Genomic DNA, 7,622 nt, shown 5'->3' with positions numbered 1-7,622 from the left:
TGTCTCTACTGACTGTTGTGGCTGCTTTGTGTGATGTATTGTTGTCTCTACCTTACTGACTGTTGTGGCTGCTTTGTGAGATGTATTGTTGTCTCTACCTCACTGACCGTTGTGGCTGCTTTGTGTGATGTATTGTTGTCTCTACCTTATTGACCATTGTGGCTGCTTTGTGTGATGTATTGTTGTCTCTACTGACTGTTGTGGCTGCTTTGTGTGATGTATTGTTGTCTCTACCTTACTGACCGTTGTGGCTGCTTTGTGTGATGTATTGTTGTCTCTACCTTACTGACTGTTGTGGCTGCTTTGTGTGATGTATTGTTGTCTCTACTGACTGTTGTGGCTGCTTTGTGTGATGTATTGTTGTCTCTACTGACTGTTGTGGCTGCTTTGTGTGATGTATTGTTGTCTCTACTGACTGTTGTGGCTGCTTTGTGTGATGTATTGTTGTCTCTACTGACTGTTGTGGCTGCTTTGTGTGATGTATTGTTGTCTCTACCTTACTGACTGTTGTGGCTGCTTTGTGTGATGTATTGTTGTCTCTACTGACCGTTGTGGCTGCTTTGTGTGATGTATTATTGTCTCTACTGACCGTTGTGGCTGCTTTGTGTGATGTATTGTTGTCTCTACTGACTGTTGTGGCTGCTTTGTGTGATGTATTGTTGTCTCTACCTTACTGACTGTTGTGGCTGCTTTGTGTGATGTATTGTTGTCTCTACCTTACTGACTGTTGTGGCTGCTTTGTGTGATGTATTGTTGTCTCTACCTCACTGACCGTTGTGGCTGCTTTGTGTGATGTATTGTTGTCTCTACCTTATTGACCATTGTGGCTGCTTTGTGTGATGTATTGTTGTCTCTACTGACTGTTGTGGCTGCTTTGTGTGATGTATTGTTGTCTCTACTGACCGTTGTGGCTGCTTTGTGTGATGTATTGTTGTCTCTACCTTACTGACCGTTGTGGCTGCTTTGTGTGATGTATTGTTGTCTCTACCTTACTGACTGTTGTGGCTGCTTTGTGTGATGTATTGTTGTCTCTACTGACTGTTGTGGCTGCTTTGTGTGATGTATTGTTGTCTCTACCTTACTGACTGTTGTGGCTGCTTTGTGTGATGTATTGTTGTCTCTACCTTACTGACTGTTGTGGCTGCTTTGTGTGATGTATTGTTGTCTCTACCTTACTGACTGTTGTGGCTGCTTTGTGTGATGTATTGTTGTCTCTACTGACTGTTGTGGCTGCTTTGTGTGATGTATTGTTGTCTCTACTGACCGTTGTGGCTGCTTTGTGTGATGTATTGTTGTCTCTACCTTACTGACTGTTGTGGCTGCTTTGTGTGATGTATTGTTGTCTCTACTGACCGTTGTGGCTGCTTTGTGTGATGTATTGTTGTCTCTACTGACTGTTGTGGCTGCTTTGTGTGATGTATTGTTGTCTCTACCTGACTGACCGTTGTGGCTGCTTTGTGTGATGTATTGTTGTCTCTACTGACTGTTGTGGCTGCTTTGTGTGATGTATTGTTGTCTCTACTGACTGTTGTGGCTGCATTGTGTGATGTATTGTTGTCTCTACTGACTGTTGTGGCTGCTTTGTGTGATGTATTGTTGTCTCTACTGACTGTTGTGGCTGCTTTGTGTGATGTATTGTTGTCTCTACCTTACTGACTGTTGTGGCTGCTTTGTGTGATGTATTGTTGTCTCTACTGACTGTTGTGGCTGCTTTGTGTGATGTATTGTTGTCTCTACCTTACTGACCGTTGTGGCTGCTTTGTGTGATGTATTGTTGTCTCTACCTTACTGACTGTTGTGGCTGCTTTGTGTGATGTATTGTTGTCTCTACTGACTGTTGTGGCTGCTTTGTGTGATGTATTGTTGTCTCTACTGACCGTTGTGGCTGCTTTGTGTGATGTATTGTTGTCTCTACCTTACTGACTGTTGTGGCTGCTTTGTGTGATGTATTGTTGTCTCTACCTTACTGACTGTTGTGGCTGCTTTGTGTGATGTATTGTTGTCTCTACCTTACTGACTGTTGTGGCTGCTTTGTGTGATGTATTGTTGTCTCTACTGACTGTTGTGGCTGCTTTGTGTGATGTATTGTTGTCTCTACTGACTGTTGTGGCTGCTTTGTGTGATGTATTGTTGTCTCTACTGACTGTTGTGGCTGCTTTGTGTGATGTATTGTTGTCTCTACTGACTGTTGTGGCTGCTTTGTGTGATGTATTGTTGTCTCTACTGACTGTTGTGGCTGCTTTGTGTGATGTATTGTTGTCTCTACCTTACTGACTGTTGTGGCTGCTTTGTGTGATGTATTGTTGTCTCTACTGACTGTTGTCGCTGCTTTGTGTGATGTATTATTGTCTCTACCTTACTGACTGTTGTGGCTGCTTTGTGTGATGTATTGTTGTCTCTACTGACTGTTGTGGCTGCTTTGTGTGATGTATTGTTGTCTCTACCTTACTGACTGTTGTGGCTGCTTTGTGTGATGTATTGTTGTCTCTACCTTACTGACTGTTGTGGCTGCTTTGTGTGATGTATTGTTGTCTCTACCTTACTGACTGTTGTGGCTGCTTTGTGTGATGTATTGTTGTCTCTACTGACTGTTGTGGCTGCTTTGTGTGATGTATTGTTGTCTCTACCTTATTGACCGTTGTGGCTGCTTTGTGTGATGTATTGTTGTCTCTACTGACCGTTGTGGCTGCTTTGTGTGATGTATTGTTGTCTCTACTGACTGTTGTGGCTGCTTTGTGTGATGTATTGTTGTCTCTACTGACTGTTGTGGCTGCTTTGTGTGATGTATTGTTGTCTCTACTGACTGTTGTGGCTGCTTTGTGTGATGTATTGTTGTCTCTACCTGACTGACCGTTGTGGCTGCTTTGTGTGATGTATTGTTGTCTCTACCTTACTGACTGTTGTGCTGTTGTTTGTGCCCATTAATATTTGTACCATGTTGAGTTGCTACCATGTTGCTGTTATGTTGTGTTGCTACCATGTTGAGTTGTTGTTAAGTTGTGCTGCTGCCATGTTGAGTTGCTACCATGTTGTTGTGCTGCTACCATGTTGTTGTTATGTTGTGCTGCTGCCATGTTGAGATGCTACCATGTTGTTGTTAAGTTGTGCTGCTGCCATGTTGAGTTGCTACCATGTTGTTGTGCTGCTACCATGTTGTTATGTTGTGCTGCTGCCATGTTGAGTTGCTACCATATTGTTGTTATGTTGCGCTGCTGCCATGTTGAGTTGCTACCATGTTGTTGCTATGTTGTGCTGCTGCCATGTTGAGTTGCTACCATGTTGTTGTTATGTTGTATTACTACCATGTTGTTGTTATGTTGTGCTGCTGCCATGTTTAGTTGCATCTGGAATGGTCTGTTTCCTGTGTTTCTGTGTAGGGGTAGTGAGTGGAGTCATCTGGAATGGTCTGTTTCCTTGTTGTTGTGTAGGGGTAGTTAGTGGAGTCATCTGGAATGGTCTGTTTCCTTGTTGTTGTGTAGGGGTAGTGAGTGGAGTCATCTGGAATGGTCTGTTTCCTGTGTTATTGTGTAGGGGTAGTGAGTGGAGTCATCTGGAATGGTCTGTTTCCTGTGTTGTTGTGTATGGGTAGTGAGTGGAGTCATCTGGAATGGTCTGTTTCCTGTGTTGTTGTGTAGGGGTAGTTAGTGGAGTCATCTGGAATGGTCTGTTTCCTGTGTTGTTGTGTAGGGGTAGTGAGTGGAGTCATCTGGAATGGTCTGTTTCCTGTGTTTTTGTGTAAGGGTAGTTAGTGGAGTCATCTAGAATGTGGAGACTATATACAGGGTGTTACGGTACCGAGTCAATGTGGAGACTATGTACAGGTGGTACCAGTACAGAGTCAATGTGGAGGCTATAAACAGAGGGTACCAGTACAGAGTCAATGTGGAGGCTATATACAGGGGGTACCAGTACAGAGTCAATGTGGAGACTATATACAGGGTGTTACGGTACAGAGTCAATGTGGAGACTATATACAGGGGGTACCAGTACAGAGTCAATGTGGAGGCTATATACAGGGGGTACCAGCATAGAGTCAATGTGGAGGCTTTTTACAGGGGGTACCGGTGCAGAGTCAATGTGGAGACTGTATACAGGGGGTACCGGTACAGAGTCAATGTGGAGGCTATATACAGGGGGTACCGGTACACAGAGTCAATGTGGAGGCTATATACAGGGGGTACCGGTACAGAGTCAACGTGGAGGCTATATACAGGGGGTACCGGTACAGAGTCAATGTGGAGGCTATATACAGGGTATTACGGTACAGAGTCAATGTGGAGGCTATATACAGGGGTACCGGTATAGAGTCCATGTGGAGGCTATATACAGGTGGTACCAGTACAGAGTCAATGTGGAGGCTATATACAGGGGGTACCGGTATAGAGTCAATGTGGAGGCTATATACAGGGGGTACCGATACAGAGTCAATGTGGAGGCTATATACAGGGGGTACCAGTACAGAGTCAATGTGGAGGCTATATACAGGGGGTACCGGTACAGAGTCAATGTGGAGGCTATATAAAGGGGGTACCGGTACAGAGTCAATGTGGTGGCTATATACAGGGGGTACCGGTACAGAGTCAATGTGGAGGCTATATACAGGGGGTACCGGTACAGAGTCAATGTGGAGGCTATATACAGGGGGTACCGGTACAGAGTCAATGTGGAGGCTATATACAGGGGTACCAGTACAGAGTCAATGTGGAGGCTATATACAGGGGGTACCGGTACAGAGTCAATGTGGAGGCTATATACAGGGGGTACCGGTACAGAGTCAATGTGGAGGCTATATACAGGGGGTACCGGTACAGAGTCAATGTGGAGGCTATATACAGGGTGTTACGGTACAGAGTCAATGTGGAGGCTATATACAGGGGGTACCGGTACAGAGTCAATGTGGAGGCTATATACAGGGGGTACCGGTACAGAGTCAATGTGGAGGCTATATACAGGGGGTACCAGTACAGAGTCAATGTGGAGGCTATATACAGGGGGTACCGGTACAGAGTCAATGTGGAGGCTATATACAGGGGGTACCGGTACAGAGTCAATGTGGAGGCTATATACAGGGGGTACCGGTACAGAGTCAATGTGGAGGCTATATACAGGGGGTACCGGTATAGAGTCCATGTGGAGGCTATATACAGGTGGTACCAGTACAGAGTCAATGTGGAGGCTATATACAGGGGGGCCGGTATAGAGTCAATGTGGAGGCTATATACAGGGGTACCGATACAGAGTCAATGTGGAGGCTATATACAGGGGGTACAAGTACAGAGTCAATGTGGAGGCTATATACAGGGGGTACCGGTACAGAGTCAATGTGGAGGCTATATAAAGGGGGTACCGGTACAGAGTCAATGTGGTGGCTATATACAGGGGGTACCGGTACAGAGTCAATGTGGAGGCTATATACAGGGGGTACCGGTACAGAGTCAATGTGGAGGCTATATACAGGGGGTACCGGTACAGAGTCAATGTGGAGGCTATATACAGGGGGTACCGGTACAGAGTCAATGTGGAGGCTATATACAGGGGTACCGGTACAGAGTCAATGTGGAGGCTATATACAGGGGGTACCGGTACAGAGTCAATGTGGAGGCTATATACAGGGGGTACCGGTACAGAGTCAATGTGGAGGCTATATACAGGGTGTTACGGTACAGAGTCAATGTGGAGGCTATATACAGGGGGTACCGGTACAGAGTCAATGTGGAGGCTATATACAGGGGGTACCGGTACAGAGTCAATGTGGAGGCTATATACAGGGGGTACCGGTACAGAGTCAATGTGGAGGCTATATACAGGGGGTACCGGTACAGAGTCAATGTGGAGGCTATATACAGGGTATTACGGTACAGAGTCAATGTGGAGGCTATATACAGGGTATTACGGTACAGAGTCTATGTGGAGACTATATACAGGGGGTACCGGTACAGAGTCAATGTGGAGACTATATACAGGGGGTACCGGTACAGAGTCAATGTGGAGGCTATATACAGGGGGTACTGGTACAGAGTCAATGTGGAGGCTATATACAGGGGGTACTGGTACAGAGTCAATGTGGAGGCTATATACAGGGGGTACCGGTACAGAGTCAATGTGGAGGCTATATACAGGGGGTTCCAGTACAATACAGCCTTTTGAGGATCTGAGGACCCATGCCAAATCTTTTCAGTCTCCTGATGTGGAATAGGTTTTGTGGTGCCCTCTTCACGGTTGTCTTGGTGTACTTGGACCATGTTATTGTGTTGGTGATGTGGACGCCAAGGAACTTGAAGCTCTCAACCAGCTCCACCATAGCCCCGTCGATGAGAATTGGGGCATGCTCGGTCCTCCTTTTCCTGTAGTCCACAATCATCTCCTATGTCTTGATCAGGTTGAGGGAGAGGTTGTTGTCCTGGCACCACACAGCCAGGACTCTGACCTCCTCCCTATAGGCTGTCTTGTCATTATTGGTGATCAGGACCCTGTTGTGTCATCGGCAAACTTAATGATGGTGTTGGAGTTGTGCCTGGCCGCGCAGTCATGAGTGAACAGGGAGTACAGGAGAGAACTGAGCACGCACCCCTGAGGGGCCCCCGTGCTGAGGATCAGCGAGGCAGATGTGTTGTTACCTTCCCTTACCACCTGGGGGGCGGCCCGCCAGGAAGTCCGGGGTCCAGTTACAGAGGGAGGTATTTAGCCCCAGGATCCTTAGCTGGGTGGCCTAGTGGTTAGAGCGTTGGACTAGTAACCGGAAGGTTGTGAGTTCAAATCCCCGAGCTGACAAGGTACAAATCTGTCGTTCTGCCCCTGAACAGGCAGTTAACCCACTGTTCCCAGGCCGTCATTGAAAATTAGAATGTGTTCTTAACTGACTTGCCTAGTTAAGGTTAAATGAAAGTAAAATTTAAATTAAAAAAAATAATAATTGATGAGCTTTGAGGGTACTACGGTGTTGAACGCTGAGCTGTAGTCAATGAATAGCATTCTCACGTAGGTGTTCCTTTTGTCCAGGTGGGAAAGGGCAGTGTGGAGAGCAACCGAGATGACTTAATCTGTGGATCTTTTGGAGTGGTATGCAAATTGGAGTGGGTCTAGGGTTTCTGGGATAATGGTGTTGATGTAATCCATGACCAACCTTTCAAAGCACTTCATGGCTACAGAGGTGAGTGCTACAGGTCTGTAGTCATTTAGACAGGTTACCTTGGTGTTATTGGACACAGGGGCTATGGTGGTCTGCTTAAAACATGTTGGTATTACAGACTCGGACAGGGAGAGGTTGAAAATGTCAGTGAAGACATTTGCCAGTTGGTCAGCGCATGCTCGGAGTACACGTCCTGGTAATCCATCTGGCCTTGTGAATGTTGACCTGTTTAAAAGTCTTGCTCACATCAGCTACGGAGACCGTGATCACACAGTCGTCTGGAAGAGCTGATGCTCTCATGCATGTTTCAGTGTTACTTGCCAGTTTCCCTGTTTGCTTATGGCCGTATACAGCTCATGGGGTGCAGACTTGATGCCATTATCGGTCTGTGTTGGTAAATAGACAGCTATGAAGAATATAGACGAAAACTGTCTTGGTAGATAGTGTGGTCTACAGCTTATCATGAGATACTCTACCTCAGGCGAGCAAAACC

The sequence above is a fragment of the Oncorhynchus tshawytscha genome, linkage group LG22, assembly GCF_018296145.1.
Source record: "Oncorhynchus tshawytscha isolate Ot180627B linkage group LG22, Otsh_v2.0, whole genome shotgun sequence".
Taxonomy (NCBI): domain Eukaryota; kingdom Metazoa; phylum Chordata; class Actinopteri; order Salmoniformes; family Salmonidae; genus Oncorhynchus; species Oncorhynchus tshawytscha.
The sequence above is the reverse complement of the archived record's forward strand: the minus strand, read 5'-3'. Positions refer to the sequence as shown.